The sequence below is a fragment of the Equus quagga genome, chromosome 3 (genome assembly GCF_021613505.1).
Source record: "Equus quagga isolate Etosha38 chromosome 3, UCLA_HA_Equagga_1.0, whole genome shotgun sequence".
NCBI classification, from domain to species: Eukaryota; Metazoa; Chordata; class Mammalia; order Perissodactyla; family Equidae; genus Equus; species Equus quagga.
Genome location: NC_060269.1, coordinates 153,000,243 through 153,025,169, shown reverse-complemented (window position 1 = coordinate 153,025,169; position 24,927 = coordinate 153,000,243). Strand labels below are relative to the sequence as shown.

The window sequence follows — 24,927 nt, the reverse complement described above, 5'->3', positions numbered from 1 at the left end:
GGGAATGAGCCACTCTAGCCTAGTAGAAAGCTTTTCCTTGACAAATCCTGGATAAAATAAAGCCCAGGGCTGGTTCTTCGAAGTGTTAGCCTGAACAGATGCCTTTTTTGGATATGTAAAGGAATTTGAAGAGCATGGTGGCAGTAGAGGTTGTGCCTTCTTCATCGTCTTCCTCTGCTGGGAGCCACTGAGGGATCAGGCCTGGGGGTTGTTCGTCTTTAAACTCCCCAGAGGTGGGTGATCCCTGGGCCTGGTACAAGTTTACTAGGCATAGGGCTCCACGTGCGGGCTGATAGGCAAAGATGCAGATGACTGCCTTTTGGTAGCTTTTGAGGAGGGTTCCCTGGGCCCCCCTCTGTGTCAGTTGCTGTGGCTGTTGTAACAAAGCGCCACAAGCTGGGTGGCTGAAAACAGCAGAAATTTGTTCTCTCCCAGTTCTGGAGGCCAGAGTCCAAGTCAAGGTATAGGTGGGGCTGGGCTCCTCCTGGAGGCTCTAGGGGTGACTCCTTCCTGCCTCTTCCAGCTCCTGGTGGCTGCCAGCAATCACGGGCTTGTGGCCGCATTGCTTTCATCTCTGCCTCTGTCTTCAGGTGGCCTTCTCCCGGTGTCTGACCTTCCCTCTGCCTCCCTCTTAGAAGGACCCTTGTGATTGCATTTAGGGCCCACCTGAATAATCCAGGATCATCTCCCCATCTGAAAATCCTTAGCTTAATTCTGTCTGCAAAGACTCTTTTTAAAAATAAGGTCGCATTTCCAGGTGTTGGGGATTAGGACCTGGTGTCTTTGGGGCCACTGTTCGGCCTACCACACCCTGCCTGGATGTGGGAGGTGAGGAGCTATGTGGGGTCATGAGAGGGGACGGGGCTCCCGCTCACAAGACCTCCTCTGGCCACCCTGCCTTTGTTACTTCCAAAAGGGGTCTGTCCCCAGCCGCCCTGTGCACAGGAAGAGGACACCCAGGACTTTGTGCTTTTGCAGATTCTCTTATCTTCTTGAGAGTAACTGGAAAGACATGGAGAGCAGAAAGACTGCCTTCAGGCCCAGTGAAAAGACGAGATGGACAGTGCAGCACTCTGCTGCTGTTCCCCCCGAATCCTATAGGGTGTGACCAAGTTCGGATGTGGGTAGTGGAATCTCATGGAGGAGGCCTGACATTAGACCCATTTGTTGATGAGGCAAATTGTCCTCAGTCTTGCCAGGGCGTTTGGAGGTGCGGCGAGGACGCAGGCTAGGGCAGGGGATGGAATGAGGCCAGGGTCAGGCAGGGCAGCAGGACACAGGGCTTGGCCTGCCCCCTGCTATCCTTGGCCAGCCCCTGTCAGCTTCACCCAAGGAAGCTGGCTGTGAGGGGTTGGCTGTGAGGGATCAGGAGGGGTGGTGGAAGTGGAGGTGACATTCCAGGCGGGGATGACGGGAGACAGCCAGGCTCCAGCAAGGAGGGGCTCAGGGATACTGAGTCAGGGGCCCTGAGTACTACAGCATGGCCCTGCAGGCAATGTAGCCTCGTCTGTCCCTTCTGGATTTGTCAGATAAAATGTGCTGTGCAATATTTGGGTCATATGTATACTAAACAGTTCTTCATCTTTTATCTGAAATTCAAATTTAACTGTATTTTTATTTGCTAAATCTGGCAACTCTATTTATAGTCCCCCTTTGCCCAGGTTTAAAAACCACAAACAAAAATAAATATCAAATTGAGATAAAAATGGGAAGTCAAATAATAATGGGAAGGGAAAATTGAGAAGGTTTAACCTACAGTATTTCAAGATTATTGAGCTAGAATTTGTTTCTGGAATCAGAAATAGCCCCGCGGTCCCATCAACCGTAGATCCTGAAAGGTTGTAGCTTCAGCTTGTCCTGTTTCCTTTCCCGAAGCTCCGTAATTGCCAGGCTTATGCCTGGGGCAAGCCGTGAGCTTGTGGGTCAGGGCTGCCCGCTGACTGCGGGGTAGGTTGGCACCTGCTCTTTGAGCCCCCTTGGGCTCCTTCCTGGTGGGGAGGGGCTAGGTGGGGCATGGTTCCTGGCCCTTGACTGAGCTTCTGATTGCTGTGGTGCTTCCGCACAGTTAGGATTTCTGGAGTTCACAGCCTCTGTGCATCTTACCTTTGTGGCAGGTGGACCCTGAGCTGATGGTTCCTCCCAGCTTCTCATGCTGCCAGGCTCCACTTCCCTGCTCACAGACGGGGCTCTTCCTGCCCCTCACTACTTCCCCTCAGACCTGTCTCCTGTCCTGATGCCCACATGTGTACCGACATCTGTGTGTGTACCCACAGCCTGCACGTGTACTCAGTGTGTATAGCCACAGCCCGCGTGTGCATTCAGAGTATGTGTACCCAGAGCCTGTGTGTGTGCCCGCAGCGCTGTCTCAGACAAGGCTGTGTGGTGATGTCCCTAGGTGTGAGAAGCGAGGGGCTCGTGAGTGAACAGCAGACACAGCCAGAGAGTGGGGCCCACTGGTCTATGAGGTAGTTGGGGGGTTGGTGAGGATTGGAGGAGTTGGGGGTTCTCAGAGAGAAGGTGGGGTCTGAGCTGAGCTAAGGAGCAGTGGAGGGAGGGGGAGAGGGTACTTCATGGGAGAGTAATTTCTCAAATGGAGTCAGGGCTGTGGGTGCCCTCCTGTGTGTCTGCCCACCTTCCGTGTGTGGTGGTATTGGCCTGTTGAGCTGTCTTGTCTCCCAGAGGCAGCTAGCCCTTGAAAGTCAGGGCCATCACCAGTCTCCTGTTTGTAATTGTCTACCTGGTGCTGCTGTGGAAGCCACTTGACAATTATTGAGTGAGTGAATGAATGAACAAATGGATGAGTGAACAGAGTTGTGGGGTAGTGAGGATGGATCTGCCTGAAGTGGATGTCGAGGTTTAGGCTGGGACCCGCTGAGGGAGGCTTTGGAGGGCAGGCTGGGGGCTTAAGGGTGGATCCTGTGAGAAGCGGGGGAGCCTCGCATGTTTGAGCGGGGTGATGTGCTGGGAAAAGGAGTTGGCATTCGGTAGTGCAGCTGGATGCGCGATGTGAGCAGGAGGAGGACTGAGCTGAGCGCTGGACCTCTTGCCTACCCGGTGACAGTGACAGCAGGGTGCTGGCAGGCCCCGCAGCCAGGCTCTCCTCCTCGCCCTGTCTTTTGCCCCCTATCTTTGCTGCGATCACCGCCGTCTCCCACCTGGATGTCTGGCTGCCTTCCTTCTGCCGAGCTGCTTCTTTCCTTAATTGAGACCTTAAATTCCTTTGTGTGTAGAAGGTGTTCTTAATGTGAATAAAAAGTTACTTCAAAATGCACCTACCTCTGTATCTTTGTTAAGCCTAGCACACTGGAGGGTATGTAAGTCCCCCTTTATCCGTGGGCGATATGTTCCGACCATCAGTGATGCCTGAAAACACAGATGGTATCGAACCCTATAGAGACTATGTTTTTTCCTATACGTACATACCTATGATAAAGTTTCATTTATAAGCTAGGCACCGTAAAAGGTTAACAACAATAACTAATAATGAAATAGAACGATTATAACAATACACTGTAATAGAAGTTGCTATAGATCTGAGCAACCTCGGCATATAATTTTTTTTTCTTATTAAGTAGAGCACTTGCACCTTTTCACTTGAAAGCAGCACTTCCCGCTTCCCTTTGGCGTGTCCGAATTGCAGCATCGCTGCTCTCGTGCTTTAGGGTCGTTAGTATTTTGTTAAAGTAATTTTATTGAGATCGTAATGGTTTGTAACAAGGTGTAATTTAAAAATATGGAACACCACGAATTTGAATTTGCGTGTCATCCTTGTGCAGGGGCCTGCTAATCTTCTCTGTATCGTTCCAGTTTTAGTACATGTGCTGCCGAAGCGAGCACTAGGGTCGTTGTTAAGCAAAACAAGGGTGACTTGAACACAAGCACTGAGTTACAGCGACAATGATCTGCTAACTGAGACGGCTACTAAGTGGCTAATGGGCGGGTAGCACGTACGGCAGGGATCTGCTGGACGAGGGGATGGTTCACGTCCTGGAGGGGCCGGCACAGGATTTCATCATGCTACTCAGAACCATGCACGATTGAAAACTTAGGAATTGCTTCTTTCTGGAACTTTTCATCTAACATTTTTGTGCCAGAGTTGACTGGGTAACTGAAATTGCAGAGGGGGGTTGACTGTAACGCAGAGTGGCAGGAGAGAGCCCCTGGCTCAGGCCGGTGACTGGGCCCGGGGTCTGGTTGGGAGACGGTTTTCTGGAATGGGTGCCTGATTTACAACATAGGTGTCTGTTGAGTTCTGGGGCTGAAGGTGGTCTGTGTCCTTGGAGCACTGTGTGAACCCAGCTAATATTAAATAATGTGCTTTTCTAATTGTCGGTCTACATTTTCCCTTCTTTCACATGAGAGGGCTTTTGCACGTTTCTCTTCATTGGTTATCCTATGGATTTTGCTTAATGTAAACTTTGCATTACGATGGATTAGAATCACTCAGAAAGATGCAATATATTAATATTTTTGAACTAGTAAAATGAACTTTTGTAATTTAAAATAATATCTTTTCTGCTAAATCTAGATTTTCTTCTGCGTGCATTAAAAAAAGGGAAAGTACTAGGTTAGGGATGCTGCTTAGTGTCAGGCCTTCTCCAGTAGGCAGGGACTCTGGGAACGAGCGATAAAAAATGTTCTGGCAGCGGCGCAGGTATCCTGTTCCCCTAGGCCCTTCTGTGCTGAGGGCTGTGGGTGCTCATGGGGGTCCACAGGTCTCCCTTCCTTTGGGACAGCCCCTCTCCCCGCTCTGCAGCCTGAGCTGTCCATGGGGGCGGGAGAGGCCTAGGGGAGCTAGTGCGTCTGTCCTCCGGGGGCCTGGCGCCTCCCTGCCCGAGTGTGATAGCTTAGTGCTGCAAAAATGCATTTGTGATGTGTTCTCTTGAAGGAAGAGGGAGCCAGATGAGTTGAAAGCTAGGGTTTTAAACTTTATGTGCTGAATATGACATTAGCATAACTGTATTTCCTCAACTTTATATTATTTTTGGAATTCTGTTTCCTTTTAACATTATTAGACTGTGAGTAATAATTGTGTATACATTCTTCTGATGTGTTGACACAAATGAAACGTTCTTAAAGTTATCCGTGTTTAATTTCTTCTCTCCCTTTCTTATTTCTCTCTCCTCTTTCCTGATTATTTATATTTGCTATATTTCCTAATTCCAAGAGCTGCTTTAGTGTTCGAGTCAATTCTTGTCTCCATTCCTAATTGTCGTGTAGCTGCTTAGCAATGAACTGGCTCTTCCTGACGGAGACTGACTGGAAAGGCAGAAGGGAGCGTGCTCCTGGGGACCAGAACTGAGACATCGGATACACGTCCCTGCAGCCTGGCCTCTTGGTTTCTGTGGGCTTGAGGTGTTAAACGTCAAGGACTGACATTTGAAAATACTCACGCAAAACTCTGCATAGTAACAAAACGCCGGCTGGGGACAGTTTATGTACTGTGCTCGTCTGTTTAGCTTAGTGTAAGTTATTCAACAATCGTGCATACTAATAATTTTGGTAGCTGCTGTTCTGCTTCCTAAGCTTAGATTAATGTTCAAATATGGGAGTTGAAGCTACCGAGGAATTGAGAGACTCTGAAAACCTGGTAAATAATTTTTGTTAGCAGAAAGGCTTCAAGGGGGGTCAGTTTCTACACAGGCGTTTGCTCACATGCTAATAGTGAAAAGGGAGCAGGCGGGGCGAGGTGAGGAGCCAGACTGAGGTCCGTCAGCCCTGGCTTTGAGTCCTAACCTGTCTTCGGTCGTGCTCGTGGGCGAGGTGCTGGGCCTTGCCTTCCTCGGTTGTGAAGGGGAATTGTTCTCTTCAGCTTGTGAGGTCAAGCTGGACTAGGTAGTCGTCCAATGGTAGTCATTTTTCTTAGCCAGTTTTTTCCATTCTGTAGTCAGTTTATCTCTGGTGTATGCAGGATGATTTCCTTAATCACCTCATCGCAGATTAAATTGAGGGAACACTTAAAAAAATGCTTAATCATGCATTGCTGCTTAGAAATAAATACAGTGCTGTTTTGTATGTGTTGATAGCACCAGTGGTAACACATCAAATGATAACATTTATATTCGCATTATGTGGTACATTAGTTATCTCCTATTGTGTAACAGCCTGCTCCCTAAATGCAGCAGCTCCCTTCTAAGAGTGGGTGTTATCTCCCAGTCTCTGTGGTCAGGAATTGGGGTGAGGCTTAGCTGGGCCTCTGTCCAGGGTCTCACATGAGGTTATGATCAAGATATCAGCCAGGGCTGCAGTGGGTGGGGATCCGCTTCCTCACGTGGTGGTTGGTGGCCTCAGAAGATCGGCTTCCAAGGTCACTAATGTGGCTGTTGGCAGGCCTCCTGACCTTGCTGGCTGTTGGCCAGAGACATCGTTCCTTGCCATGTGGGCTGTTTCTTAGGGCAGCTCACAGCCTGGCAGCTGACTTCCCTCAGAGCGAGTGAGGCAGAGGGTGAGCAAGATGAAAGCCAGAGTGTTTTTGTAACCTATCTTGGAAGTGACATCTCATCACTTTTGCCATCTTCTCTTTGTTAGAAGTAAGGCAGTAGGTCCAGGCCACACCCAAGGGGAGGGAACTGCCACAGGCGGCTGACTAGAAGGCAAGATCACTGGGGCCCTGGTAGAAGCTGCCTATCACCGTCCAGCCCCTGGCCCCCGTGATCCATGTCCCTCCCACATACCAAGCACACTCCCCCCAAGTTCCTGCCATGACAGCATCAGCATCAAAGTCCAGAATCCCATCATGTAAATCAGCTCCAGGTGTGGATGAGGCTCCGAGTTGAAGCTCCTTGAGTATAGCTCCTGGAGTGCACTTCTTCTCCATCTGTAGATCGGAATTAAAGAGACCAGCTGTCAGCTCCTCCACCTCCACCAAAAATGCCATGTTGGGACAGACATAGGATATCCACTGTAGACACTCCTGCCCCAAATGAGGGAAAATGGGAGGCATAAAGGAGTCACAGGTGTATAGCAGTTCTGAAATCTAGCCTGTCCGATGTTGGAAGTTCCTTGGTTAGGTCTCGAGATTGAGGGTAGTGGTCCTCTCTCCGCCTCCTGGGCTCCTGATTCCTCTCTCTGAGTCATCTTTTCCTTTTCATCGAAGATAGCCTGTGTTTGCAGTTGAGTCGTTTTCTCAGCCTGCTTCCTGCCAGTAGAATTTTTGGGATTCAGTGCCTAGTTTTCAGTTTGCACTGCCTCTCACCCTTTCAGTGCAAGCTGGCAGTATTTCTACTGATATGGTTTTCTTGAAAACTTCGTGGGCCTTTTGTGAATCTCATTGGTGTTCACTCCATCAGACAAAAACCATCCCTCAAATCTCTTTGAGATAAGCCCTTCTCTACTACCTTGGGCTCCTGCAGGGCGAGGGACAGTGCCTGGAAGCTTCTAGAGGCCCAGTTGTTCAAAGAGAAGGTCTGTGAGCCTCACCCTTAGTCTCTTTAAGGGCCTCTATCTCTTATACCTTTACTCTCACACAGCGGTTTTTACTTGACTTCACATGTACTAGGACTTGGCACAGAAATGGAAGGTAAGGTGAGGAGTTGGCTTCTGGGCACATTTAGGGTCCATGTGGGTGGTGGATTCCTCGGAGGAGAGTTAGGTGGCAGGAGGTGAGACGATGATGACAAGAGTTGAGCGGAGATATGGAGAGGAGGAGAAAGATGCAGGTGAGCTTTCCCACGGCGAACAGCTCAACCGCACTGTTCCAGGTGGGGAATCCAAGTAGGGTGATGAGGGGTAACTTCGGAGGCTGCACTTGTGGAATGTCAGTGCCTCCCCTCTCCTATGTCATTTGGATTCATTTAGTATAATTGGATTTTAATTTGGGGGCTTTCCATACACTCATCAATCAGTTACTAGCCTTGTCTGAAAACTCTTGGTCATTGTTTCCTCCCTTAATATAAACAGTATCAGTCCGCTCTGGCACTTGAACCTCAGGACCGCCCCTCAGGGTACACATTGCATACCTGGAAGATGACCTGAGCAGGGAGCAGTGCATGGTCCTGCCCACCTGACCCCAGCCCACCATGGCACTCTGCTTCTGTCGGGGTTGGGATGTTTCTAGGGGACTCTGGTGGGTGGGAACTCGGCGTCTCTTGCCTGATTATCTGGGCAGTTAGGCTGACAGCCCCCCTTGGAGGAGTTGGATTGGGTTAACGGGGGTTAAGGGGTTAAGGGGTGATGGGGTTTGGGAACAGGAAATGAGAGTGGGATTGTAGCTTCACTTTAGGGAACTCAGAAACGTGCCAGCGTGGATTTTCTCCGTTTTCTGCGGATGTTTGATTTCCTTTCATCCCTTCACTCTCTGTTCTGCATTGGTGCTGATCCAGATTGTGGTTAACTGTCATGGACAGGGGCGAGTCCCTTTGCTCATCCCAACCATCAAGTTGAGGTTGTGTGATGATAGTCGTGCTCTGGGAGGATGTGTCTCGCCTTCCACTGCAGCCCTGAGGTTTGACTTGCTGTTCTGCTCCTAGGGCTGGAGTTTGCTGATGCGTCACGCTCTCGCCAATCTCCATTGTGGCTCAGACGGTCTCCTGGATGGGAGCTGTGCATGGTGGGGACAGACCCACAGCAGCAGTGGGTGCACGCTGCAGGACGCCAGTCTCCACTGTTTTGTCCCTTCTGAGCTGGTGGTGAGGCAGGATTAAAGTGGGTCTGGAAAGAGAAGGCCACCTTTATTTTTGTACCAGTAGGAAATGATGGGTATTTCTTTTATGGTTATGATGGCCTACATATAAAAATTCATTACAGGGCTGGCCCCGTGGCCAAGTGGTTAAGTTCATGTGCTCTGCTTCTTCAGCCTGTGGTTTGCTGGTTCTGATCCTGGGTGCAGACCTACACACCGCTCATCAAGCCATGCTGTGGTGGCATCCCACATAGAAGAACCAGAAGAACCTACAACTAAGATATATAACTATGTACTGGGGCTTTGGGGAGGAAAAAAACGCAACTCATTACCATCTTCAGTTACCTTTTATTTTTCTCTTGTTACAAAAGTTATATCTATTCTTTCTAGAAAATTTAGATACTATAGACAAAAATAATTAAATTCTAACACTTAGAGAAAGCTAAGGCTATTTCAACCCCATTTATTTGCTCAGCAGGTACTCACTGAACACTTTCTCATGCTCCTGGGGCACATAGACGCAGACATGGAAAACTTGCTCCCTACCTCCACGTCTTGCGCGGGTCACGGAGGGAAGCAAGCGGACGCCATCTGGGCTTATGATGGGCCCTGTGGAGAGTGGGTGGTTCCTAGATGTTCCACAGGGGAGGGCACAGGTGAGGTTGGTGTAGGTGACAAGGCGTGTGAGCCAGCATGAGCTTGCCCTCTGGGAATTGCATGGGGTCTTACGGTGTCTGCCAGGCCCTGTGGCTCCTCAGATGGGTGGAGGAGTATCAGCAGGGAGATGGGAACAGCTGAAGCGGAAGGTGAGCCTCTGCTGGCTCCTCTGTGGTCTTATCTCATCCTCACAACCTTAGGAAAGAGACTCTATGTTCTCTGCTGTACACACGACCAAGGTCATCACATGACCAAGGTCACATGAGTGCAGGGCTGGGCCTCTGGCATCCAGCTCCTCGGTCCCTGGGCCCTACCTGGAACAGTCTTCTGGACTCTGTCTCAGCTGTTGCTGCACAGACAGAAGATAGGCTCCCCCAGGACGGGCTCCCCAGGACAGGCTCCCCCAGGGTGGGCCCCCCTGAAGTGGGCTCCCTTAGGATGGGCTCTCCAGGACAGCCTCCACCAGGATGGGCTCCCCAAGATTGATTCCCCTTGGATGGACCCCATTGTCTCTGTTGTTTCCTCTTCCTAGACCAGGTGCCTGTATAGAGAAGGCACTCCTAAGTGTTTGTAGAATGGACAGGAACAAACTGCAGCTTGCTCCTTTGTATTAGCAGAGCTGTTTTAGTGCCTCTGGTATATAGGGTAGGGGTGTTAAATTTTACACTCAGAAGGTACTGCCTGGCCAGCAGTCCTTTGTTTTGTTTTATTTTTTGGTGAGGAAGATTAGCTCTGAGCTAACATCCATTGTCAATCTTCCTCTTTTTTTGCTTGAGGAAGATTCGCCCTGAGCTAACATCTGTGCCAGTCTTCCTCTATTTTGTATCTGGGTTGCCGCTGCAGTGTGGCTTGATGAGCGGTGTAGGTCCGCAACTGGGATCTGAACCTGTGAACCTGGGCCTTCAAAATGGAGCGCCTGGACTTAACCACTAAGCCGTGGGGCCGGCCCCTGGCCAGCTGTCCTTTTGAAAGGGCACTTCCTTCTTAGTTCCCAAAGTCCAAGCAGTCTTCCAGGGCAAGCACGGGGCATCTTCCTTGCCTAGTGTTTGGGCTCCAGCCCACCTCGCTGGGATGCTTGGGGGCCTGGGCAGAGGAGATGCCAGGGGCTTGTTTACGCATTGTTGGTGTTTATCAGGTTCTTCTAGTCCAGGATCAGATATTGGAGGGTTGTTCTGGGAACACTGCCCACAGCGCACCTGTCTGTCTAGCTCGTTGACAGCTTAGTCTGTGCCTCTACTGACTACATGGTGGCCCAGGCCGAGCTTCTCCCCAGGCAGCCCTGCACTGGGCTAGAGCTTGCATCATGGGTGAATAAAAAGACACACAAGCTGAGGAGGCAAACAAATGATATTGGTAGGAGACTGTGCTCCGGCTAAGGGATGTCCAGTTCATCCTGACAGTGGTCACAGCGGGACAGATTCAGACACACAGCACCTGGTTTCTGTGCCTCCCTTGCTCTAGGTTGCCCATCACCCTGAAATGGCGACACTGGACGTGCTACTTTTTCTGGCCACACTCACCTTCTAGAGCTGCCACAGGTTTCAAGTCCTGGGGATGGGATTAGCAACGTGGCTTACTCACACAGGTACTCGGGGTGCTGGCTGCATCTGGGGAGCTTGGCCAGTCTGCAGGCACACTGTGGGCACGGCCTGTGTAATGCAGCGGGAACACCCAGCCCAGGCCTTTGCCTGCCTGCTGCCTTCTCGCCGCTCCTCAGCAAGCAGGTGAGAAGCCGCAGAACCTCGAGGGCTAGGCTCTGCTCTCCTCGGATGCCTGCTGGCAGATTCTGTTCCTCTTTGTGCGATCTGTCTTTTCTCTCTCAATGTTTGATGGGACTGTTTTTTTTACTTACTCTGCTCAGCACTTGGTGGACCCTTTGAAATTAAAGATTCTTGTCTTTCTGTAGCTCTGGGAGATGATCCATTAATTTTTGGACCAACTAGCTAATCAGGCCAGGATCTCCCATGTGCTCATCTCCTGCCCGCACCTCTCCTGTGAGCTCAGGGAGACCTCAAACTCAACAGTCAAAACAAACTCCCTTCCCCAAAGCTGCCTCTCTCAGTGACCAGCTGCCGTCTCCCCAGAAGCACAGGTGGAGGCAGACCCAGAGAGGGGGCTCCCAGAGACTCTCTCGAAATGTTATCAGGACACACGGAGGTTCAAAAAGATGAGGTCTCAAGAAAAGGCTACCACGAACAAGGAACAACCGTGTGAACAGAAAGTCTGCAAAAAAGCACAAACAGCAGGGCTGGAGGGTAAATCCAGGGCAGCTTCCTCTGCAGAGCGAGGGGCCAGGGGATGGGCTCTCCACAGCAGAGCTGGGAGACCACGAGGGTCAACCAGGAGGTCCCGAGAGGCGAAGTGTGGCATGGAAGGAGAGAAGACACTGGGGCAAATTCAGTGAAAAGTCTGTTCCTCTGTCACTGCATTACCACAAAGGGCAACCAGGGAGGGTTTCCCCAAACTTGTAGGGTGTATTTGGGGTTATATGTCTTAAATTGTGGTTTATGTGGAAGACAAAATTTTCTTTGGAGAACCTTGGAGGCATCTGAAATTGAAGCTAGATTTTAGCATTAGGTGGGCTATTTGGCCTCATTTAACCTGAAGAAAAAGGCGGGGTGGTATGAGCACTGGACATCTGGCCGGAGGAAGGCGAGGGAGGCCTGTGGGATGGCATGTGTCTTCTTTCTGAAGGAGAGCAGGAAGGGGGACTGCACAGGGTCTCCAACGGAGGGTGAGTTTGAGGGGTCGTGAGTTGGCCAGAGGAGCGTTGAAGGGTCGACGAGAGTATTGAGAGCCCCTCAGGCTGAGGAGCATGATTTTGGAGAGGGACCCAGGTGCCATGTGGCATGACAGCCCTGCAGCATGTGCTATGGAGAAAGCCCATGGTCAGTTCCTACAGGCTGGGGTGCCCGGGTGGGTGCGGAGGACATGGCAGTGGACAGGAAGGCTCCTGGTGGACTGCAGGCCCAGTGAGGAGGGCAGGGTGGAGGGAGGGGCCGCGGGCCGGGAGAAGCAGCAGGGCCAGTGGGGCGGGCCCGAGGGTGGTCATGAGGCTGAGGTGAGAGAGGAGCAGGCTGGCCACGGTGAGGAGGATAAGGCCTTTGGGGTGAGCAGTGGAGGGACAGAGAAGGCCGGGACTGGGCCATCCAGGGGAATGGAGCGTGTCAGGTAGAGGAGGATGGTAAGGTGGGCTGGGGGGACGGTGTGCCACGGTTGAGGGAGGCCTCGTCAGGGGTAACCGAGGCACTGCCTGGGCGCCCAGAAGGGTGGGGTGAACTTAGGTGGAAGTCAGTGCCCCAGGAAGAGGAGGAGGGGATGCTTCCAGCAGAAGGTGCATTGAGGTGTGGACGTGCAGAGTGAGGTTGCTCGGGAGAGAATTCTCAGCCAGCTCTTAGGCCATGGGGTCACCCGTGTGGGGAGGGCGTTGAAGTTCAGAGAGGAAATGGGGCCTCAAGGGAGAGGGGACGGGCCACAGAGAAGGGGTCCTTGCCTGGGAGAGGGAGCTGACGGTGCCGCTCTGTGGAGCTTGGTGGGCGGGGCTGCCTACCACCAGAGGGTCCCTGCTGGTGTGCTGTGCCTCTCAGGTCCCTTGGGAGCCAGTCATGCTGCACAGCTGGGGAGCCAGCACCCCTCAAGAAGCTGCTGCCATCAGTAGCCTCCCGGTTCTCTTGTCCCCAAGCTGAGAAGTCTTTGCAGGAAGGCACTGTTGTTCCCTCATGTGGCAGCCCTGTGCCTGGCCCAGTCCCACACACAGTTGGCGCTCAGTGACACCATTGACCGGCAGGTGAAGGGTCTGCACTGATGAGGGTGGGTCAGGTGGTGAGTGGTGTTAAAAGGACCCTTTAAGGATAATAGCGTGGTGAGGCCGTTGATCATTGGTGGCAGTAAGTAGCCTGGAAATGGCCTTGGGGAGCCAAGAATCTGCCAGTTCATCCTCTGGTGTCATGGACTCCTGCTGTGTTGGGATGGGCAGGGCCCAGGTTGGTGTAGCTCAGGGGAGGCAAGGAGAGTGGCTTTGGACTCAGAGAACTTTTCAGGGTCAGGTGGTGGGCTGCTAGAGTGGGTGGAGGGTGAGGCGGCTGGGATGCAGGGACGGTCGGGGGTGTCCTGGTGTGTGTGTCTGCGTTGGGGATGTGTTGGGTCTTCCGTCTATGTCCCCAAGGTGGGTGTTGGGGGGTGGTGGTGCCTGCTGGGTGTTGGGCGCCATGGGCAGTACCAGAGTGGTGGCTGGAGGTGGCTGCTGAGACACAGTGGCTTTGGGGGTGAGTACGAGGGTCAGGGGTCTGTGGGTGAGCGTGTCCCGGTCAGAGAAGGTGGCATGGTGCCACCAGGCTCCTGCACTGACTGGGGACAGGCTGATGGGGTGTCCCCAGTTCTGGAGGGACTGTGGAAGCAGACCGCGCCTGCTCTCTCAGGCCCAAGGCCCCCTCTGCTTCTAAGAATCCTGCTGTGTGGGGATAGAGAAAACTGAGAACAGCCTGGGTCCAAATCTGCCTCTGACACCAGTTACCTGTGCAGCCATAGACAAGTTACTTAACTTCTCTCTGCCTCTGTTTCCTCATCTCACAAAATAGAAATAATAATCGTACCTACTTCATAGTAACATTGCTTATGGACTCACGAATTAATATATGCAAAGTCCGGAGAACATCCCCAGCCTGTGCCAAGTACCATGTGTGTTTCCCTACTGCTAGTATTGTTCTTGTCTTGTTCTTATTCCTGAACTTTACCTTTCTCCTCAGTGTGTTGGATGCTTTCTGCCTCATTGGAAGTACTCAGTTTCTCTCCCTCCTGTCGCATTTCCTTCCACTGTCGCTGTTCTTTATTGCTTTGGTCTTTTGGCCCCCATGCTCAGCTCAGGGCCTGTTGCACTGTGAATCTCTGTGAACTTTGGTGGCACAATCATGGAGAGCTGGAGTGTCATACTCACAAAACGTCCCCTCTGTGTGGGCAGAGATGGGGCTGAGCCACATGGATGGGCATCACTAGTGCCGTGCTTGTCGCCTCCCTGGAATGGCTTTCCCGTCTCATCTGCCAGCAGACTTCTGCTCCCTGTCCAGGGCACCAAGCATGCAGCGGGGGCTGGCACTTGCTCTGCTCCCGAGTGAGGCCGTTTGAAGGGCTGGGACATTGCCTGGAATGGGGTGGGCACTCATTCAGTGGCTGTGAGCTGAGAAATTCGTCAGAATGGGACTCTGTCTAGCAGACGTAGACCTTGGAGAGGAGAGGGAAGGTCATGGCACCTGGCACTTATTCCTAGCTCCTGTCAGTCTGAACAAGGAGTGAGTGAAGCAATGTCAGTATCATTTGGCTGGAATCGACTGATCCTCCTCGTCGGGTGGGGGGAGAGTGGAGACTCTGTGCTGTAGCCGTCTGTGCCATTAGGAAGCTGTCGCTTGAATGAAGCATTTCTTTCCGACCTCAGTTACCTTTTCTGCAAAGTGAGGCAGCTGGATTAGATGATGTTTTCATCTGCTTGGCCTGCTATAACAGAATACCATACATGGAGGGGCTTAAACGGCAGACATTCATTCCTCCCAGTTCTGGGCTGGGGGTCCATGATCAAGGTGCTGGCAGGTCACCTGTCTGGTGAGGCCCCACTTTCTGGTTCACAGATGGCCGTCTTCTCGTATCTTCACATGGCGGAGAGACAGAGTGTGTGGGAGGGTGAGATCCTGTGTCTCTTCATCTTTTACAAGGACGTTAATCCCCTCACAAGGTCTTCACCCTCATGACCTCATCTAAACCTAATCACTCCCAGACGCTATCACTTTTGGGCTCAGCATTTCAACATGTGAATTTGGGGGGTTGCAGACTTTCAGCCAACAGCAGATGATCTCAAGATGTTTCAAGTGTTGCCCCCTACGTCAGAATCAACTGGAAGGTATGGGGGGGTGGGGCTTTGTTAAAGCAGGCGGCTCCTGGCCCCTCCCCAGACCTGCCAACCCAGAGCCTCGGGTGGAGGAGAGGGCCCAGGAACTGGTGTTTCTGTAGTCCAGGTGGTGGAATTGCCAGCTGAAGTTGGAAACTAGTGTGCTATGGTTTCTTTTGGATTTCACTGTTGGTTCCACTAGTTTTACTATTTGTTGGTACAGTTTAAGGAAAAATTAAGCTATAGGCTGAACTTATAAAATGTGTTATGGGTATTACTTATAGAATTAGTTATTAGAATTATTAGAATTAGAAATAATTTATTTTTTAATTTTTTTTGTGAGGAAGATTGGCCCTGAGCTAACATCTGTTGTCAATCTTCCTCTTTTTGCTTGAGGAAATTGTGACTGAGCTAATATCTGTGCCAATCTTCTCTATTTTATGTGGGATGCTGCCACAGCGTGGCTTGATGAGCAGTGTCTAGGTCCATGCCTGGGATCTGAACCTGCGAACCCTGGGCCACCAAAGTGGAATGCATGAGCTTAACCACTATGCCACCAGGCTGGCCCCAGAAACAATTTATTTTTAATTACTTGAGGGACATGACAGTAAGAGATTCTAATAGAAATATTTGGTTAAACCATATACGAAACTATTATTTGAAATTGTGTCATACAGTGTTATGACTCCATGGTGCTCAGATGAATCATAAAATAATTCTGCATATAAAACTAGGAAATCATTTCTTTCATAGGGGCAGCATCTATTATTGTTTGGAAGAGAAGGCTAGGAGGTCTCTTGTGACTGGAGGAAACCAGCAGGTCTCACTGAGCTCTGTCCTGGAGAATCCACAGTGACAAGACTCTTGCAGTAACATCAGGAACAGCGGCCACTTTGATGTGTCATGTCTGCCAGGAACCGGATCCTGTCTGAGCATTTTTTAGATGGGTTATTTCATGCATCTACTCTATCCCCCTCCCCGACCGATAGGGTGATTCCCCTTGTACGAGTTTCCTGTGGCTGCTGAAACGCGTTGCCACCAACTTAGTGGCCTAAAACAGCACAACTTTGTTCTCTTACAGTTCCAGTGGTCAGAAGTCCCAAGTCAGTCTCCCTGGGCTAGACGTCCACGTGTGGGCAGGGCTGGTCCTTCTGGAGCCCCGGGGAGAATCTGGTTCCTTTTGTGGCTTCTAGGGGCCGCCTGCATCCCTTGGCGTGTGGCCCCTTTCTCCGTCTCAGAGCTGTGGCTCTAATCTCTGCTCCATCCTCGCGTGGCCTGCTCTCTCGCTCTGACCCTCCTGCCTCCCTCTGATAAGGACCCTGTGGTGACATGGGGCCCACCCGGGGAACCCAGGATCACCTCCCATCTCAGGATCCTTCACTGGATCACAGCTGCAAGGTCCCTTTGGCCACGTGAGGTGACGTCGTGGGTTCCAGAGGTTAGGATGTGGCATCTCTGGGGGCGTATTCAGCCCACCACACCCTTTTAGAAGATCCAATGAGAAGACCCTAAAACACAATTCTTGGCCAATATGAATATAAACATTTTTAATGATGAATATTAAATAGTTAAATGTCTAGTCATAATATTTAAATGATTAATTTAGCACCAGTTGAATATTAAGTAATATGGTAATTTAGAATTAAGTTGTTCTTTTTTCACTCATGTATCATAAAATGATTTTATTCAAACATGCATCCTGCGTAGCGTCGTCTTTGAAGCTGCTCTTGGAGTCGTCTAATAATACACTTTCCCTTTTGTCTAGTTCTTTCACTTTGTGTGTGTGCAGAAATTGCTTTGGATTATGCTTCTGTTACTGGAAACTTTATCCCAAGACACAAGAATTTCTTTTAACAACTTTAAAACAATTATTTCAAAAACATACCCTCTTTAAAAAACATATTCTCTATTACATTTTGGGTCTTTACAACATAAACACTTACTGTGTTGCTTTTTAAAGTGATCTTTAAAGGGTTTTGTGTGTAGAAAGGACTTCTCACCACAGGCCTGACTGCGGGCCCTGGGAGCCCGTGCGGGGCTAGCCCTGGGCTGGCGTCAGGAGCCTGGATGTCGGGAGGGCTCCCAGCACTCTGCCTGATGTGAGCGGCTCCTGTGCCTCACCTGTTTGTGCAAACAGTGCTGTCTGTGCTGATGCCCCTTTCCCCCTGGGGGTCTGGAGTTGGGGGCGTACCGGGCAGAGGGGCCCACAGGACCAGCCACCAGTGAAAGCCCTGGGTCTGAGTCTCTGACGGGCTTCCCTGGTGGACAGCATTCCACATGTGTTGTCACAATCCTCTACTGGGTGAATTGAGCATGTCTTGTGTGACTCCCCAGAGAGGATTTTGGAAGCTGGTACTTGTATCCCCTGGACCCATGTGCTTTCTCCCTTCACTGACTTTTTTGTTTTTGTTTTTGTTTTTCGTGTGGAAGATTAGCCCTGAACTAACATCACCGCCAATGCTCCTCTTTTTGCTGAGGAAGATTGGCCCTGAGCCAACATCTGTGCCCATCTTCCTTCACTTATATGTGGAATGCCGCCACAGCATGGCTTGATAAGTGGTGTGTAGGTCTGTGCCTGGGATGTGAACCCAGGAACCTCAGGCCACCGAAGCAGAGCGTGGGAACTTAACCACTATGCTACCAGCTGGCCCCTCCCTTCACTGATTTTGATTTGTATCTTTTCAGTGTAATAAATCTTAGCCTTGAGCACAACTGTATGCTGAGTTCTGTGTTTCCTCTTAGTGAGTCATTGAACTTTGGGGTGGTCTTGGGGACCTGACACACGTTAGTTTTCGATGACAACCAATATTTTCACTTATCAAGTCATCCCCCTGGAATAATTAAGTTAGTATTAAATTTCTTTGCTCTTTTTGGTTGTTTTGTCTGTTCTATCAGGTGACCTCTGTAGTATTGACTGAGGCTGTTTCAGACTAATATGTTTTCCCCATGTGGTACTGTTACAACCTACAAACATAGGCTCTTTCCCCGCCACACAAGAGGGGCCAAATAAAAACTGGAACACCAGGCTATGGCAAAAGAAAGGGCTTTTATTTCGAGTGATATCAGCCGGGAGACGAGAGTAAGCCCTCAAATTTGTCTCATTTCATCTCGTCTCCCCAAAAGAGGGGAGGTGAGGGGTTTTAAAGCTTTGTGAGGAATGTGGCTGCTTGTGTGGGGGGGTAGTCAGCAGCCTTGCTGGTTGGTGCTTTCCCACCAGCCTGCATTCGACCTTGGGATGCTGCTTGCAGGGAGGAGGAGATGATAAGGAACCTAGGTGTGTGACTTTGGCCATCTGTCTCCATGGCAGATAGTGGATTCTGGAGCCAGGGAGCCAGAGAATAGTGCTTAGCCTTGAGCACAACTGTATGCTGAGTTCTGTGTGTCCTCTTAGTGAGTCATTGAACTTTGGGGTGGTCTTGGGGACCTGACACATGTTAGTTTTCGATGACAACCAATATTTTCACACAGAGAAAGAGTCCTTTGGTTTTAACCCCACATATGCTGGGTTTAATGTAGGGGAAATGATATCAGGGCTGGCATCAATTCCCCCCTATTTTATGCTCATTTCTCAATCTTGAGGGATTTGCGGCAATGACTGATCTAGCAACTTCTCTGAATCAGGGCGTAGGTTATTCCATCTCATTGAACCAGTCTTTTAATAAGGCAGTAATGCAGTGATGCCAAATTTAGGCCTGTATCATGTAAGTAACTAACTAGGTATTTAATAAGAAGTATTTTTAGAGAAAGGAAACGGTAAAACAAGGTTAATGGTTGGAGCAAATTATAACCCAGTTCCGGAGCCCAGGGGGCAGCCAGTCAAGATTCCTAGAAGTCAGAGTCAAAGCATCTTTTGCAGTTTGAAATGTCTCTGATGGTGTCATCAGGCACTCAGGTATCTTTCTGAGTGGCTTACACAGCAACAGACATGAATCTCTCTTAAAGTTACATCAAGTTGTCCAGCTTGAGTTTGTAAAGCTTCAGGAAAAAGGGCAGATTCAATTTTTAATGATTTCAAGTGAAAATGAAGGAAAAAACAGAATATTAGTTTGGAGGTTTATTATTTCAGATATTTCAGGAGACTAGAAGAATTTAGGATCTAGTTGAGTTTACAGATATAAAACAAAAACTTCAAAGACAATTAATGGAACCAGAATCTAATATCCATGAATGTGTATTATAGTTTTTATTGAAACATAATTTTTCTCTAAAATCACCCTCAATTTTACCAAACATAGCCAAATTAAGACTAACTGGTTTACAAAATAAGTCTAGTTTTAATAAATTTGGCCCAGTTATATACATAAGTACAGCAAGAATAGCAATTGGTCATATAGGCTTTTTTAAATCTGCTTTGCTGGAACTTTTTACAAGGACTCTCAGATTGAACTTTAAAGGCTTCTCGAGGCAAGGAAAGCCAGACCAAAACTTGTCATCAGATTCAGCCTGCAATACCTACAGATTTGGGTGCATTCCTCCCTTCACGAGGTCCCCAAAATATTGAGGTTCCAGGGTCCTGCCCAGTGGCGCAGCGGTTAAGTTCACACATTCCATTTTGGCAGCCCGGGGTTTGCTGGTACAGATCCTGGGTGTGGACATGGTACTGCTTGGCAAAGCCATGCTGTGGCAGGCGTTCCACATATAAAGTAGAGGAAGATGGGCATGGATGTTAGCTCAGGGCCAGTCTTCCTCAGCAAAAAAGAGGAGGATTGGCAGCAGTTAGCTCAGGGCTAATCTTCCTCAGAAAAAAGAAAATATTGAGGTTCCTTGTATCTGCCAGAGGGAGTGACATTCTTTACTCAACCTTACCAGATTCTTGGGAACCCATGAGCAAGGTACCAGGCCAATATTTCCAAGTGGCTTTATTTCAGAAAGTCAACCTTTGTTCCTCAAATGCTGTCTGGTCATATCCAAGTCTGTATATTTCTCTCAAATATGACATTCCAGTCAAAGCCTTGGTATTATAACCAGTGTTTCCAATTGTGTCCTGTTATAAGGAGAACAGATTCTTGTTGAACTTATACAAACAATTATAGAGCCATGGAAATAAGAATATTTACTCACTAAGAATTTCCAAATTCTGGAGGGATAAGGTAAGGAGAAAAAGATAAATGGTGCAGTTTTATTTACAAATGTATAATTTCATCAAATTGCTATAAGTCATAGTTAGCATAAGGGAAAGGAAGAAAAGATTTTCTTAAATCTGAGAAAACAAAACACAAAACATTAAAAAAATAAGCAATATTTTAAACAAGAAGTCATAAAAATTCTAATTATTCTCATCAGTTTATTTAGTCCCGTGTAGTTGGTTCTTGATCTTAATCTTCTGTCAGCAGTTTTATGAAGGCATGAGTTTCTCTGTTAGAGTTCTGTAATTTCTTACCCAGTTTAGTTTTACAATCTGAACGTTTATCAGAAAGCTGTATTCTAGAGTGAACGTCAGAGTCCTTTCCATGAACTTTTCTGAAAATAAAACATACTTGTAAAAGCATCAGGGTAAAACAACCGTCTATAAATAAGCAACTATTTAAAAATGGCAATTGACAAAGAAACTTGACTATTTCTGTGACATGTAATGCTTTAAAATAACCAGAATTATGACTGATAACCAGGACAGATTAGAATTTTAGTAATGTTATACAATTTTTAAAACATTTACATCAATAACATTTACCCATATAATATGATAGGTCCCCATGAAGCAATGTTTAATTATCCCTTTAACCATGGTGACAGTTAAAGAATTTTAGGCAAATGCAGAGAATTAAATAGTTGTAAGAAAAACCTCAGCATCTGTGATTAAGGACCTGACAAAAACAATGTAGGAAATTAATTTTGATAAAACATAAAATCCTTATCCTTTTGGTAGATTATTTAAAGAAAAAAAATCTTTTATAATTTTTTTTTTTTTTACCACAAGCAGACTAAAAGTTTAGGAAAGTTATCTTTTTAAGAAAGATAAGACCAAGTTTTAATTTTGTACCAGTTTACTTTTGACATTTAAATTTATTTACTTAAGTAAATTTATTTATTTATTTATTTATTTTAAAGATTGGCACCTGGGCTAACAACTGTTGCCAATCTTTTCTTTTCTTTTTTTTTTTCTGCTTTTATCTCCTGTACATAGTTGTACATCTTAGTTGCACGTCCTTCTAGTTGTGGGATGTGGGATGCTGCCTCAACATGGCCTGACGAACAGTGCCATGTCCGCGCCCAGGATCCGAACCCTGGGCCGCCGCAGCGGAGCGCGCAAACTTAACCACTCGACCACGGAGCCGGCCCCAGTAAATTTATTTTAATCTTAGCCAACTTGACCGTACATAAAACTCCTCAGGGTTTTGCTTTTCTAAACCTTTTGTTACTTACTTTTTACATTCAGAATTTGTCCCAGTTTCCCTTTCTTCCCTTTTAGTACATTAGGACAAATTTATCTTTTTTTCACCCAAAAAGCAAAAATACTTTTATTTTTTATACGTTTTTACTGAAAACATACATTTTACTTTCCTTGAATGCAAAGATTTTTTTTCTTATTAATTTTTAATAGCTTTAATTATATATGTTAATTAGAATCTTTAACCCTTAGAAACCTTAATTTCTAAGTAAAAACCAACTAAGCAATTATAAACTTTTCTTTACGTTAGCATTCTGTGGCTTGACAAATTTACAATTACCTTATATAATTTTTGGAAATGTTACTCTATAGTAATAAAACACAAGGTGTGTATGCTAATAGACCCAAACATGTTTTAGATTTTCTGTAATAAGAAGCCAAAAGTAGATAGACATGTTCAGCAATAATGTTTCAGTGTTCTATCCTATCCAGAAATGACCCAGATATTCAACAGGTTTTGTCATTTAACTTAACTTAGTAAAACTATAAAGTTTGTTTCCAAAAAAATTTTGGAAGCTGTGTTTTTTAAGTATACAGACCACAAAACACAGTTACTTTACTCAGACACTTTTACCCATTTTTATCTATTTAAATTATTTGTTTTTAGCAATCATGTCTAGATTACTCTCAAAGACATTGTGTGACATCAAAGCAGTTAGCCGTCATCTTAAGTTGTTTTAAGTACATACATCATAACACATAATTATTAAAAAGTTTCTCCAAAAACACTTGTCCTTTTACATTTATTTAGTTTACATGGTCTTAACAATTATATTTAGATCGTCTGCGAAAACCTTATGAGACATTAAGCAAAATCAGCTATTATTTTAAGTTATTACTCTTGCTGACAAATTTTGTAGCAGAGAGAATATGACCTCCTTTGACCAGTAAACCCAGGCTGTGTGTCTGCATTGTATCTAATGCTGATAACTTTGAGGACATGCCTATTTTAAATCAAGCCTGCAAACTTAAACAGACTTTTATTTACCAAAGGTCATTTTATATCATGTTAAATAACTTTGTCTTTTAGAACATTCTGTATATTAATTAAAGACTGAGTTCCATTGTGAGAGGTTTTGAATCCTCTCTTTTAAGGATGACCCCTAAGGTGTACTCATCTGAAACAGAGGTTCCCCAGAATGGCCATTATGATTCCAAGTTGTCTCAAAGTTTACTTATTTTCACGTGTTTAATTTTAGATCAGGAGTTTCAGGGGAGTTGAAATGGCGCATCTCAGAGAGAGAATAGAGAGAAGCAGCAGATTTGGCTTCGGGCGCTGGCATGTTTAAGTATTTAATTATTTTCTCTTAAAGAGGCAGTAAAGTATTTCTGATTTTATTTAGAAGCCGCAAAAGATTAAAACAAGCTTCCCATTGTTGTGGCTGGCTTTTTCCAATTGCTTACATCAGTTTGGGTAAACTGAAATTGCCCCATTTTGGCCATTTTAAAGTGAGATCTCCTTTAGCATGCTTAATTAACATCGGCTGAAGGGTGGATTTCTTATGCTTTTACAATATCAGGGAGGGGAAACCTACCCTAATGAGACACAATGTTTATCCCCACAAGGTAATCTATAATACAATAAGACAGAAGAGATGTAATCATTTTATATAAAGCCCATTTAAATATACCAGTTTTTACAAACCTTTAATGTTTCCAATGTATACTTCTAATTATAACTTACATTAGAATTCTGTTAACAAGTTTTAGTATTACAGCATTGTGTTGGGGGAGCATCCCCAGATAGACATAACATCTATTCCCAAAAAAAATCCAGGCAAAGTTGACATAACCTCTTTATATAATATTAGCTTAAACACTTTAATTTTTATAGTTTTACCAACTTTAGCAACCTAACTGTTGCCTCAAGCAATCGTTGGTCAGGTTTCTCACTGTGATTTTTGCCTCCTGACTTATTAAATTTTGTTAAACTGGGGTGAATAAAACAGGTTTGATGTCTTTTAATGTTGGGGGGCTAAAATGGGGGTATCCTTTAGCCCATCCAACCTTAGCCAGTGTTTTAATAAAACCTTTCTTTTAACTTTATTTATGTCTGTTCTATTTATCTCATTTTCCTTTTTAATAACTAGTTAAAGATTTTCATCCTGTGGGGATGAGTCCTGTGTCTCTTCCCTTTTTGATTTCTGTTTGTTAACTTAATGTTTTCATTAGCATCTGTGAAACCATAACAAGCTGAGACTCCAAGTTTGGTTAAGTTCTTAAGACTAGTCATTGTATTTTCCTTTTAATTTGGCCTTTTCATAGGTACCAATAAAACAGCTGTTTATGAAAAGAGCTCTCTAAAAATTTTCCAACTTAAGGATCCATTGTTTGGCCATATTCTCTCCAGAGTTTAAAGAATATTGTGGCCATGTGTTACAAAAGAAAATCATACCTTTTAGACATTGGCTTATAATTAGACCATCTACTCAGAATTAACCCCAATGGGCTCTGCTTGGGGACAGACAGCATGTTTCCCATTCCAGTACATAGAGACAGACAGACATACAGACCCAGACAGAAAAACCAGACACCAGTGAACCGGTTCCCAGATTGAGGGTAGAATGTCTTACAACTATTCCCACTCTGAATGTACGCCCAGATGGCCCCTCCATGAAGGGAAAGTACCCCAGATGGCCCCTCCATGAAGGAAAAGTACCCCAGATGGCGCCTCCATGAAGGGAAAGTACCCCAGATAGCCTCTCCATGAATGGAAGGGACCCCAGAGGAGGGGAAGGAAGTTCACAGGCGTCCCCGAGGCGACTTACCCTATTTCAGAGTCCGTCGACTCACCAGGATGAACAAAGAAACAAACAAACACACACACAAATCTAGAGCCTGTTTCCTTGCCATAAGAGAGTGCGCCTAGGGTCAGCGGTGCCGGGCTAGACGGAAAGTACTGGGGACAGTCCCTAGGGCAAATCACCTAGGCAGCTGCCCGACTGCTTCCCAGGAAATCCCAGTTGGCCTGGGGCCACGGAGCCACGGGCAGGAGCCTGCTGGCTGGCTCCCCAGATTGTTACCGCATACAAACAGGTTCTTTACCCACCATACATGAGGGGCCAAATAAAAACTGGAACACCAGGCTTATGGCAGGGAAAGGGTTTTTATTTCAGGTGACATCAGCTGGGAGATGAGATTGAGCCCTCAAATTTGTCTTGTTTTATCTCCTCTCCCTGAAAGGGGAGGCGAGGGGTTTTAAAGGTTTGTGAGCAATGTGGCTGCTTGTAGAGAGGTGAGGGAAGTCAGTGGCCTTGCTGGTTGGAGCTTTCCCACCAGACTGTGTTTGGCCTTGGGACACTTTGCAGGGAGGAGGAGGGGATGTTAAGGAATCCAGGAGTTTGTCTCCATGGTGGATGGTGGATTCTGGAGCCAGGGAGCTGGGGA

General features: G+C 47.2%; 1 protein-coding gene and 1 non-coding gene across 4 annotated transcripts in view; one reads left to right on the top strand and one right to left on the bottom strand.

Annotated features, from left to right (window-relative positions):
* The window catches only part of RGS12 (regulator of G protein signaling 12), a 132,100-nt gene that overhangs the window by 6,696 nt on the left and 100,477 nt on the right, over positions 1-24,927 (top strand). The window lies entirely within an intron of this gene.
* On the bottom strand, positions 3,728-3,837 carry LOC124237687 (U6 spliceosomal RNA). Its single transcript, XR_006888075.1, has one exon. It is a non-coding gene; the product is annotated as a U6 spliceosomal RNA (small nuclear RNA).